Source organism: Ochlerotatus camptorhynchus, unplaced genomic scaffold (assembly GCF_037179485.1).
Source record: "Ochlerotatus camptorhynchus isolate MF236.1 unplaced genomic scaffold, CSIRO-AGI_Acam_v1.1 ptg000176l, whole genome shotgun sequence".
In the NCBI taxonomy this organism is placed as follows: Eukaryota; Metazoa; Arthropoda; class Insecta; order Diptera; family Culicidae; genus Ochlerotatus; species Ochlerotatus camptorhynchus.
In genome coordinates this window covers 3,926,521-3,940,024 of record NW_027040666.1, presented here as the reverse complement: position 1 = coordinate 3,940,024, position 13,504 = coordinate 3,926,521, and the positions used below count along the sequence as shown (strand labels likewise).

Here is a 13,504-nt window from a genome sequence, read left to right as displayed (position 1 = left end):
TTTCACTGGACAAGACTGTTATTTTTACTTGATGAGGGATCTCTAGCAGTGTGTTTTTAAACTCACAACATGTTTGTATATAATCGTTCGTTGAAGGTTTTTCTGTAAGACAATTACCTGAAACGAGAGAGAAGAGAAATTTTGAGATTAGATTTATAGCATGGACAAAAATATTGTCAATACTGAGTCAAAGTATTGACAATCATATTGATACAAATATTGACGACGAAACTATACTGACGCAAAATCTAAAAATTTTGCTTTCGGGTTTCAAACTTTTTCCTCATTTTCCCATACACTTTGATTATAGCAGCAGATGGGGCCAGATACTTGGCATCTTTTGTCATAGTCCATCGAAGATAACTAATTTAATCCGGAGCTTACAAGTATGAAAGCAAATAAATTACGGAAAACAACAATATTTTTTTACTGATTTCAACGGTACTTTTGGGCAGGTAAGGGATTCTGCGGTTTATGACATGTTCAACTAAGCTTGTTTAACTGTTATACATAAGAGCTGGGACGGGACTTGACAATCGGGAAGCGATTTCGAGGCATTTTGCTGTCATATACAAGCCAGGTGCTGATTGGTCGATTTGACAGTAGCAATCGTGGAGCAAAAAGCACAGATGGTTCACAGCAATCGGACTGGCAGTGATGCCGGGATCAATGTGGACGTCAAATGCGTTGTAAATTGTTTACATTTGCGAAAGGAATGTTGAACAATTTAGTGGCCTGCGTTTTTTATGCGATGTATATTGTTGTTAGCTTATGGTCGTTTTTATTGTGATGAAAAAAGCTGCGGTAGAAACTCCAAATCAAATCCAAATTTAAATGTACAAAAACATTCTGCAATCCGGTCATCAATGGTCAACTCCGTCAAATACCACACAGAAAAAAAAATTCTGTGTTCACCATTAAAGATGTAAACATCCATGCATGCAAACATTCATGCATGTAAATATCCTTTTCACGTAAACTAGCAACTTTCAAGAAATGTTGCCAACAAAGGTGAACGGTTGCTTTCAATTTTTGTAATATTTCATGAAATGTCATCATTACATGATACATAATGTAAACTTTTATGATATATGACGCTCCAATAGTAACAGAATGTTATACTACTTTTTTAACTGTGCACGCACAAATTTTTGTAGGGCATTCATCAAAACCATTAATAAAAGTGAGAAGCTCGATTGTCAAGTCCTGTCCCAGCATCCAAGTAGTCTCTACAATAATGTGAATTATGACTATTATGATACGGCCATTGACATATGCGCGAAGTTACGGTATTATGAAACGTCCTTTTTTAAATGGAAGACGAAAAAGATTTAATTAATTTCGGAACGTACTTCAATCTCATTGGTGTTGTACATATGTGTCCGCTTTTTTTTCTTATTCTGCTTGCGAGAGTCCAAAACAATGATTTCCACCAATCACGTGACCTTATTTAGTTTTAGCTGTTGCGAAAATACCACAGTCCAAACACGTGTGATCGTGCGATCAAGCGCCTAATTAAAACTCAATTATTTCCATCATTGAGCCAGGCACTTACCTCTGCGCAATGTTTGGAATGTTTGAATAGAATTGTACTGACCTGCATCGACGGATATACCTACCCTACCTACATCAGCAGCGAGAAGCGCAACCGGTGAAAACTATCAAGCTAGAGGCCATTGTACCCACCCGATCTATGCCGCCGCGACCGTATCAAATGTGGCTCCCCTTTCTATATACTTCTGCTTCTTTACTGACAGGCGCCCTTCGTTCGCTTCCCAGTCGCGTGGTGGTGTTGACATGACCGCGAAAAGGAAGTCGTAGATCAATCTGCTATGATTGATTATCTGTCATCGTTGTTGGGGCTTTTGTATTTTTGTCTTGCCAAGGCTTTGTCGCCTCTCGTTCGGTTTATCTTCAGCAGCTTGGAAAGTGAGAGCAATTGTCACCACTTGAATTGAATGGACAACCGCTCCTTCACTTCAATCCAACCCGGGGCCATCTACCAGTTGGATGAAATCCATGAAATTAGCCACTGCTACGATATAGGTAGGTAGAGGCAACTTGGAAAGTTGAAATCGAAACATTAACAACAATACTGCTGCAGGTATCTGTCGAGTTTCAATGAGGGCTGCTGTTGAGAGTGCAGGATTGAATCGAAAGAAATTCCTTTCCAGATTGAGGTTAAGGAGGGAATCAGTAGCTTTTCAGAGCGCTTGCTGATGGGTTGGCATGCATGATAAGTAGCATATTTACTTACTTACGGCGATCGCTGAAAGTAATGATCTCAAGTGAACGAATTACAAAGGTAATTCAATCTCATCTCGGTTGCAGGTTCGGGTTCTGCATTAGAGGTCATTATTGCAATAATAATTCCATGTAAGAAAATATAGTTGCGCTCGTCACGAGACTGCTGGGAGTAAACAACCCTAATCAGATTGATTAACTGGCTCCACCATATTGAGAGCGAAGAAGGCTATTGCACTTATTGTACATTAATATTAGATGCAATATGGCTTACGATGAACATGCGCCCGTATCGCAACAAGATTGGGTGCCATCGATGTTCAATCTTGGGAAAATTAATAAGAGTGTGATCCACATATGCGTTCATGATGCGAACATATGAAAATAATAGAGGTGTATAACAAGATTACCTAATATAAGCTATGAAAGCCTAATATTGGCGTTGACAAGAGCTCTGTAACTCTTTACTTCTATGGAGAAATCTTATATGTAACTGTCAGTCTATGTGTGAAACATGGTGGACTTTTTCTTATTCTCTCACTCCAACGCAAAACCCTATGAGAAACTGTCAAAATGTGTGTGAAGAAACGTCACTTTGGGACTGGTGTCAAGGCGAATTACAAGCTATGGAAGCTATGACAGTTGTGAATTCATGTTTCGTAATATAACTAATTACCATTCGCCATAGAACTTTTTTTTTTTTTTTTTTTTTGCGTCGATCATTTTGCAGGGATTTTATTATAGAACTTGATTGATTTATCAAATATATTTTTTATTTATTAACTACAAGCAAAAGTCTGATTGTTGGAAGGGGTATTCAAATTATCATACAAGGCCACTCACATTGAATAAAATAGCAACAAATTTGATGGTATAAAACATCTAATTTTGAATGCCGATAAATTGCAAAGTTACCTTAAATTACATTTTCTACAATTATCGTGAAGAATGCCGGATAAGAATACAATTATACTAAACATATATAAAGCTATAGTGATTTTCAGGCTGTAATGCTCAAAATTGTCTATACTCACTCATCTTATCATATATCATGCTGTATTTTTAAACTACATTCTTTTCTAAACATCTTGTAGATAGGTTTTCCAATATGTGGAGGAAATATCAGAACAAAATCTTAAAAAATAACAAAATCAAAGCTATATAAAAAATGGCCTGTTTTTTTATTAGATTACTTCCAACAATCGGTCTGTTTACTGTAGTTATAAACAAAAAAACAAAAAATAATACTATACTAATACTTCATGAAAACTCCTTCAAAATGGTGGGTCATGAACATATTAAATTTGTTTGGTTGCAGAGTAGCGGAAATACAATTCATAAGTGATGGCTTGAGCGCTTTTTCAAAAGGGCGAAAAACACGAAAATGGTTTTTTAATATTTTTGTAAAATATGTAACACGCACTATATAAAAACTATTTACGATATCAACGGAAATACCCTAAGCTACAATATGGAACCAATGTTTCGTATTTGGAAAAAGCACAACGAGTAAATTTATTCTTTATATTATACTTTCAAAGTTACCCGCATTATCAAAGATACCCCGTTTTATTATTTATATTTACAAATCAAAGTTTGGTTAATCTATTTGATTTCACATTAAAACCCTTCAAAATGGTGAGTCGAAAACACATAGAACTTATTTGTTTGCAGAGTAATCTCTACCTTATTACCTCTATTATATCTAAAAATCTCAAGAAAAACCAGGGTTGTAGCCCAGAGAGAACCAAGCACTTTAGAACAAAATCAAAAAAAAAAAATTTTCCTTAGAATATCAAAACAAGCAGTTTGGCAAAGTGACAATGACCACAACTTTGTATACACTTGAGCTGGGATAACCCATACCTAAATTCAAATAGCTCTTCCTTTACCTTAATTACCACCCACATTTGTCACGAAAATGATTCACAGCTGGCACACTCGTTTTAGTCCCAGCTGTTCTGAATTCCTGACGATGCGTTTAATCCCTGATATTGAACGAATTTTTCAAGTATTGTTCTTTTGAACCTCTCTAAGGTTGCGAAAAATAAATGTTTTATTCACTCGAAACGATTTCAGCTTCTAAAAGATAACACGAATTTATAACATCTTCCATTGTCTCGTCACGCTTTAAATCGAAAACGAATGAAATTTCTAATTCTACTCTGTGGACATTTGTACTCACTTTAAAACAAAAATACTTGAACATATATTAATTTTATCAATACATACTTGTGAAATCGGTGACAGTTACTCCAAATCATCCTATATAGATTATTTAATTTTCCTGAAAGTCTGGCCTTTTTGAATTTTCATCGATTTTCTTCAAGTTCTCTGCAATTCTCTGTTTCCTTGTCTTCTCCGAACTTCTCTGGACATCCCTAAAGATCTTAGAACTCCTTAAAAGTTCCCGCAATTTTCCTGAAGTTAATGGAACCGTCTTGAAATTCTCGAAGCTTCTCTGCAGTGGCTGAAATTTAACAGATGTTCTCGAAACTTTCACAGTCTGCTCATGAAACTTCCCTGTAATCCTCGGTATTGCCTTTCATTTCTCGGAACTTTTTCAAAGTTCCTATAATGATTGTGGACCACTCTGAAGTTTTCTGATCAATCCCACAGTTCTAGCTACGTTGTTGATTGGCCCCTGAGGCGAACCAACCCCAGGCTGAAAGCCTACCTAATAAAGAAAACCTAAACTAACGTTTTTGATGGTGTTCCTGGAAGTGCCCTGAAATGTATTAATCTGCCCTAAAGATATATTAATCTGCTCTAAAGATCAAGACGTTTTGTATACTTCAGAGAATTTCACGGACCTCTTAGAAGTTTCCATATTTTTTCTCTAAACTTAACGTTTGTTCGTTGGACTATATTTAGTTTTTGGATCTTTTAAAATGTTCTCGCTATTTTCCTGGATGTAATGGAATTGTCCTTAAGTTCTCCAAATTTAGATGAAATTCCCACAATTTCCCTGATATTCATGAAATTGCCTTAAAGTTTCCAGAACTACTGTGAGGTTCCTCGTTACTTCCCTTAAGATCTGTAAATTGATCTGAAGTTTTAGCAACATCTGTAAAGTTCCTGCAATCTTATTGAACTTAGTGGAACTGTTCTGATCTTCACTGAAGTTCTCTGACTTTTTCTGAAATCTATGGAACTGTCCTGAAACTATCGCAACCAACCCTAAAATAGTTTAAAACTTTTCCAATGTTGGACTGGACTTTCCTTAAGTTCTCATTAAAATAAATAATGTTTTGTTTTAAAAAAATAAATTTTCTCGGAATTAAAGTTCACGCAATTTTTGGGACGTTAATAAGACTGCGTGATTTTCTCGTGAAAAGTCAAATTGAAATTTTAAATAACTAATAATGTGAATTAAATTGTAACAATTGTGAAGTGGATTTTTGTGTGGATTGTATGACGATGACCAAATGGAGTTCCACTCGATTTCGTTGTTTTAATAATTGGCATTGATGAATAGTGTAGTCTTCCGGATAACAGCTAAGTAAATGGCTTTCGTTTCTGTAGCTCTTATATAAAAATTCAATACAATTAACAGTAGCTCATTTAATACGCGCCAATCAAGTACTGCAATACTGCTTGATGAAATATTTCAGCGATATATTGGCATCGCTATTGTATTGTAGTAGGGCTTACCGGAATACCTGCGTCCTTGTAATGGGCTATTTGGATCTACGATAGAGGTGTTACCTTCTAGTTCTTGAATTCAAGCTTCTTGCAGTCATGACTGCAGGGAGATTTTATGTCACTGCCAGACAATAGAAGTTGGATTGCAAATACATACATACAGACCTTAACATATGTATCATAAGTCCTGGGAAAAAATCAAAAGCATGTCATTTGAAATCAACCAATATAATTTTAAAATCCTCTTCAGGGTATTTTATTCTATTTATAAACTGTTGAAAAATGCATTTACAGTACACTCAATGGACCAGCATCTTCGATTTTTTGCAGTGTGCGGCGAACATGTTAAATCAGGGTCTGGTTGGTGTCTATGTTGATTTCTTTTAAATTTTGCATGATTCGATCAACCAATTGTTGCTCATTTTGAGCTTCCCAGCCATTTTCGTACACCATACGTTAGAGTACACCCGATTGGAGGAGCCTGAGGCACGACTCTTCTTAGGTACAAATGGTATTTTTTGCTCAGTTCCAAAATGATGCACTTTCCATACGCAAAATGTTCGCGACGAAGTGCTCGGCAGCATTTTGGTATTTTTTCGAGTTGTTGCTGTGTAAATTTTGGTGCACGCTGACGTTTTCGATAAATTACGATGTTTTTTTTTTAATTCCGATGCATAATCTTGTTTGAAATATGAAATTTTGGCACTTATTTGTGTGTTGATTGACCAACTTTGTTTTTAGCACTTGACAGCATTTTTTGGTTGTTCTGACACTCAATTTTGCTCTTTTTATTTCTCGGTTCTTTACCATTGTCAATCCTTCAAAACACGATAAACAGTTGATTTTGATATTGGCTTCTCTTTGAACATGCTTAGAATTTCACTTGTACTGAACCGTCCAAAAAGGTTGGTGACTTGTGCAGGTAAATCCAGCTTGTACGACATTTTAAATGGAAACTACTGCACAATTTTAGTTTGACAGTTCAGTAAGAGTATAGTTAAGCGTGACAAGTGCATTGGTTGACATTTGTGTGTGTGTGTCCATGCTGTCAAATAAACGCCTGAAAGTATTCCCAGGACTTATGTTACATATGTTATAATGCCTCAAAATGTAAATTTAACATGAAACTGGCTCAAACTGGTCCAAATGGATTCTGATTGTACGTTGTCGCTGAAATCTTGATCGATATCAGAACCGCAACTGGCAATAATTCTCTAATATAACAACAAAACCCCATTTTGAAGCTCCTTACCTGATGTTATCCAGAACAATGTAAGCTTTCTAACCTCACAAGCCACATTACGGACGAGGTCGTTACTACTAAGTTGGTGGTCATTCCGTAGATCTGCTCCTTTCTAAAATAGTTGTGCTACATATAAAATCACTATACCAACCCTAGGTGAAAATTACGATGCCAGTAAAATATGAACCTGACAAATTTTTCAAACAACCTTTCTCTGATCCAGGTTCTTCGGTGGGTAATTGGGTTGTTTAGGGGTATTGAGATACATACATATTCGTTATCTGCATTAGAAATGGAACCGAAATCCATAATTTCATCAATTTTGGTACACTGGAACTATTTGAAATAAGTACGATTACATCAGCAAAAATCACCATCTTAGTGCCCCTTGGTGGGACTTTGTATGGGAGCGAGCTGTCAACGAATAGATTTAGTGTCAACGATCAAAAATTTAAATCTTGATTTAAAAATCGAAATTCATGGAACTGCCCTGAAGTTCTTGGAACATAATCTTAAATATCTTCAAGCTTTCCTCAATATTCTGGACTTTCCAGTTGTTCTAGGATCATCCCTGAAATTGTTTCTCTGAAGATCAAAATCGCTCTAAAGAACTATGAACTTCCTTGTTTTTTCAGGTCTTCTCTGAATTTATCAAATTTTCTATAAAGTTTCTGATATTTTTCTGACATTAATGGAACTGTCCTCTAGCTCTCTGATATGTTCACAAAAAATGACGATAAATAGTTCATCCAATCAGCTGCACACAGGCACATAGGTGATGTACACAGAAAGTGTGAACAAATTCACTAAGAGAGATGTAAAATTGCATCCGTTTTTTTATTATTACATAAATATTTCATACATAAGCTTGATTTATATTTAAAAAAGTATGTTGTGCCCACCAAAAATAAAAACTATGCAACACAATCAAGTCTATCGATATACAGATTTTTTCTGAAATTCGCAATACATGTTTCAATCGTTTGTTTTTATTATTAGGGGCGGAACAATTTTTTTCACTTCGAAAGTGACATTGACATATAATAATTGCAAATACTTGCTTCGAAATAAATTGTAGATTCATATTTGCAGAAATCCCCGTCCTGTATCTTTTCTTGAAGACGTTTTCTATAGTTTTTTTTTTTTTTATTTAAGATGGTGTGCTTGATCACCAAATTCAATAATATAATGTTATGAATGCTAAAATATATGCTTTTCACACATAAATAGTTGATTTTTTATATTGAAATTTATCATATCTTACAGAACGCATCATATAGCGGTGCCGGTGGTGTAGTGGTAAGCGTGATTACCTCTCACCCCAGCAGGCCTGGGTTCAATCCCAGTCGGCACCCATCCCCCACATCCCGGAGCATAATCAGGAAGGAATGAGCATAATCATAAGACATCAGTGACTTGAATCAATAATAACTTTTGTTCCTTACATTTGATTGAAAAGTGGTTTTCAACAAAGTTGTAGCTGAAAAAATTTGCTACAACCAATGCTATCATTTTTAAAAGCATAGTGATGTGGTGGATTGTTAGATAGATATGAGCAAAAACATAAGTTTTCCCATAGTAATTCCCATATAAATTTGAAATGGTTTGTGCCAGTCAGTTCTAACTAAAGTAGTTCAAATTTTGGGAGGCTAAGTAGGACCCAATTTGGAACCGTTTAAGCACTGTGGAGCGAAAATTTCAAATTTTGCATCAGTATAATGTACACATGTGTATGCATTGACGTGAAAAAGGAGATTCCCTCCTCGCTTGATTTGCTCAATCGGAAGTGGAATATATGTTATGTTGTCAATAAGGATCGATGCTATCTATGTAAGGCGGAGGAGCACCGGATGAATTCCTGCTCGAAGCGGAAGGAACAAGAAAAAGAACAACAAGGCGAAGGACAAAACCAGGACGTAGAACAGCAACAGGAGGATGAAGAACAGAGCGGCTACTGGAAGAACATCGTTGTACAACAACTGTAAGGAAGCTGTGGAAGAGGTTAATGTGCTTTAAATGGACATGATTTTCCCGGGGTCCGAGAAAATCAGAGGATTCAAGCGATATCCAGGAAAGCAGCCAACTGTAAAGAATGAAGCGTATTATTTCTACAAATTCGGGACAATGTTGCTTGGCTAAAGACAACATTTATATATATTCCCTTTTGCGAAAAACAAAATTAGGATATCACTTGAAGGGGGATGAATCACAAATTTGATACTTCCAGAAAACAGAGTTCTTCCTTTAAAAAACCAAACCACTAAAATCATAAATAACTAAGTTGCGAGGTTTCTTCAGTCGAGCATTAGTACAAGACACTGAAGAAATCTGCACATTGTAGACGAAATACGCGTATCTGACAAGGATAACCAAGGTAGTGTTCTTAAATAGAAATTACTAATCCTTCTCTTTTGCTTTGTTTGCTACTAAGACGCTCACATTCATCAGGACTCTAAAATCATCTTTACAAGAGCAAAACTACAGTAATTCCTTCATTTATGCGGTGGGTGGTATCGTCCACCCACCGCTATTTCTCGGCAGTCCTTCTACAATTGAGCTGTAGATAACTCGTGTATGTTTGACACTAATCACATACAAAAATTCAGCGTAATTGGTTGAAGGACAGTCGAAAAACAGCGGTGGGGACGATACAGAAGTCGAGTTGACAAACTTTTTCATCCAAGCGTTCATAAAAAAAATGCATCGTATTGACTTGCGCAATGAGGCCTTAGTACAGCAAATTCCAACAAGAAGGTGACTTTCAGCAGCATTCGGTTTTTTTTGTGAATTTCAAATTATGACATCATTTCCTTTTCAACGGAAGCAGCCAAACAACCACATCCGCAACTGAATTGATCATCAAATGGGGGGAAAAATCTGTATGACGAAAACCAGTGCAATTACCTCTTGACGTGACAAATTCGAACAGTTAAAAATGACAGCACCAAAGCAATCTAACAGAAGATAAATGGAACGTTAAAAAAAAAACCATCAGACATCTATCATTTCTACATCTACTGCTTCTTCTTTCTCCAGCCGAACGACTTGTGTCATCCCCATCCCACCCATTCTTGCCAGTCAGTACGATTGCGTGTTTGGCTTTAGGCAGACACGCTGGCAAATGAATTACCGCAGCCGGTTTTTTGTATCCACCTTCTCCCTCCGTCCAGAGACTGGCATGACACACTGAGGGATGCTGAGGCCGAAACTGTAATCACTAGGTTGAGCACGGCAACCTGCTAATATTACGCACGTAGACTTTTTTCTCCTAACCTCTAAGCTATTTCTGAACAAGTGTCCGTTTTGTGCACGTTTAGTTCGCTGGAGGCGCAAAATTTCAGCATCATACAAATTACTCATGAGCAAAAGGCCCGCTCTTCGGTGAAGGTGGCGGTAGGTGAACAGAGCTGCTAATGACAATTTAATTACGAACCCATCGAAGAAATGTTCTGAGCGTTCAGCCATTCGAAGGCATTTGAAATCGAATTCAGTAACGAGCTAAAGTTGCAAATGACCGTAGGGCTAAGTTCTTACCCTTGATCGAGAGAAGAATGAAGCCGGTCTCTTGATCCGTGTTCGTTGCGTGACGGAATGAAGAATCGGCCACCCACAAATAGTCGGTACTTTAAGGAAGGCGCCATTATTCAATCTAAACAACGATTATGCATACCTAGCTCAGCGTTTGCCTCTTTATCCAATGATGGAAGACATCTACAGTTTTGCACTTCGCTGGTTTGAAGGTATCGATTGGGATTTTTTGTTTTGCTTTTGCTTTGCTGTGATCAACGTCGTCTATACAAATTGCGCAACGTGGCGAAACAAGTTGATTAATTAGCGGAATCACCTAATGAATGATCGGCCCGGCACTTGGAGCAAAAAGCACGGGAAATTCAAGGGCAGCTTGGTTCAGTTTTGCTTGTGTTTGCTTTTGAAGGTAGAGTTCTTTTTATCAGCGGAAATTAGCTTTTATAGCGTAAGTCAATAACGCAGCAATTTGGAAAGCAATTAAACTAATGATTATGGTTCGGCACGGCTGGGATCAGTGTTTGTAGCTAGTTTTGGTCTAACGAAAGAAATTACGGCAAAACCATATTTTACGGGCGTGTGTGTGTGTGCTGTTGTTTTTTGTTTGGCTTTGTCCAGACTTATCTGGGTAGTTGCTGGTGTAAGGCAAGGATGTACACGCTATTTAAATACTATCCTAATTTGAGTAGATCTACTCAGATTGGTCAATACTGAACCTACCCAAGAATTGGTTAACTATGTTGGGAGTGACAAGTTGAGAAATGGAGAATGTCGACATAAATCAAATCGTTTACCTTTTTTGGTAGGTTCAGTTTTGACCGATTCAAAAGATTACGGAAAAAATATTCAAGCATGTTCATACAGAAGTTCTGGTGCATTCTGTGGATAATTTCAAGATTATTCAGCAAGTTCTAATGAGAAATTCTACAGCATTCTCTAAATAATCAACTTCAGCTTCCATTACGCTGCTTTATTCTTTTCCTATGCTGGAGTAGCACACACAATTGCTAAACTAATTTTACTTTCATTAGAAGCTAACAATAATCCGGATCATTAATAAAAAGGATAACATAACAATGGTAATCCTGCACTTTATTCCAAAGCACTACTCAGTAGCAATCTGTGCAATCCTGTGGAAAATCCTAGGGAACTGAATTTCGAGGACAATTTTAAATTGTATTGAAGGTAATTTCAAGACAATTAAATAGCATGGATATTTATAAAAGGAGTTCTAGGAGGGAGATTTGAGAATGAACTCAAATAAATTACGAGGATTATTCTAAGGAAAATATGAGAATAATTTTTAGAGGAATTCTGAGAAAATGATTATCGAATAATTCTAAGATCATGTCCAAGGGAATGCTGAGAAGAATTACTCAGGAAATGCTAAGGATTTTTTAAATTCTTTATTAAGGAGATTTTTAGCCACGGGCTAGTTCATCGCTGAAAAAAATGCTAAGGAGAATTTAAAGCAAATTTTGCAGGATAATTCTGAGAAAAGTTCCAATAAATTTCAGCATGAACCTCAAACGCAGTTCAAGATGTTTCAAAAGAGAATTCCATGGTAATTCTTAATAGTTTTCCATGAATTTTATATGTGATATTCCAAGAGAATTTTATTGACAAACCAGAACCATGGCGGCAAACTTATGTGATTTTTTGTGAGCATTAATAATGGCAAGCCTCTAACAGTTCTCCGTGGTGCTTCTTTTAGGCATGATATATGGTGAAGTGGAAATACAATTGTAACCAAAAGTAGATTCAAACTGGTGATTTCAAAATATTCTTCTTTTTCTTCGCATTTCAAGTTTATTGATTTTCTCATATTAGCTTATTGCGTGCTCTCTACATAGTGTTCTAGAAGCACTTCCACAGTTATCAATTGAGAGCTTTCGATGCCTGTACCATTTTTGTATTAGTATAATTGTGTGGCAAATGCAGTCATACTCTAGCCCGGGGAAAGCGAGAAATTTTCCAACCCGAAAAAATCCTAGACCAGATAGGAATCGAACCCAGGATGGTCTTGCTTTTTAGCTGCGCCGAGCTAAGAAAAAGGATTTAAATATATATATATAATTTGATTTTGAAGTCTCAATCGCGTTAGCTTTACGGAGCCGATAATTGATTTAAACAAAATTCACTTATTTCTATCTTCGGACCCCCCTCCGTGTCTGAGCCAACCGAATGAAGACACTTGTACCTTGGGTACTCAGGGCACCGGCAGTGCGGAAGATATACCCCAACTGGAACTGTCGGGTAACCTTTGGGGCCCTCGGACGAAGATGCTTAACACAAAATTCCAGTTGCTACGCAATCAGCCATCACTGTTCAACCGAACGACCCACAACCAGCGGATCGGAGCGTGGGTACCTGGCTGAGTTGGAACTCCTCTGTAGCGGCGCCCCCCCCCCTGGGTGCTTGCCCTGCAAGAGGTCAACAATGTGACGGTGGACCAGATGAACAGAACACTAGACGGCCAATATACCTGGTCCATCAAAAAAGGGTTCAACCTCCGGAGATCCGGTGCTATAGGAGTCCGCAAGGAAATTCCTCACCGAATCGTTGATCTGGATACCGACCTCCCAATCGTCGGCATTCAGATCCAGAATCCAATTAGCATCTCCATCGCCTGTGCCTCTCTGCCCTGCGGAAGGCTGCCCAGCCTGGACAACCAGGTTCGCAGAATACTTGATCAGCTACTGGAACCCAAGATGTTTATAGGGGACCTGAACGGCCACCACCCGGCCTGGGGTTGCCCACGAGCGGATCCTAGAGGCGTCACCCTCTGCGATATTTTCGAGCAGGAAGATCGTCTCGCTGGACATCTCCAAAGCGTTCAACTGAACA

At 37.5% G+C, this 13,504-nt stretch overlaps 3 protein-coding genes across 5 annotated transcripts in view; 1 reads left to right on the top strand and 2 right to left on the bottom strand.

The window, feature by feature from the left end:
- puml (pummelig) overlaps window positions 1-543 on the bottom strand; it is a 418,871-nt gene extending 418,328 nt beyond the window's left edge. The window contains exon 1 of the mRNA XM_065222695.1: window positions 539-543. The gene's annotated coding sequence lies outside the window, so the exon portion shown is untranslated. The remainder of the gene's footprint in view (window positions 1-538) is intronic.
- The window catches only part of osp (outspread), a 534,113-nt gene that overhangs the window by 380,385 nt on the left and 140,224 nt on the right, over window positions 1-13,504 (bottom strand). The window lies entirely within an intron of this gene.
- LOC135701770 (CLIP domain-containing serine protease B15-like) overlaps window positions 1-13,504 on the top strand; it is a 279,004-nt gene that overhangs the window by 163,422 nt on the left and 102,078 nt on the right. The window lies entirely within an intron of this gene.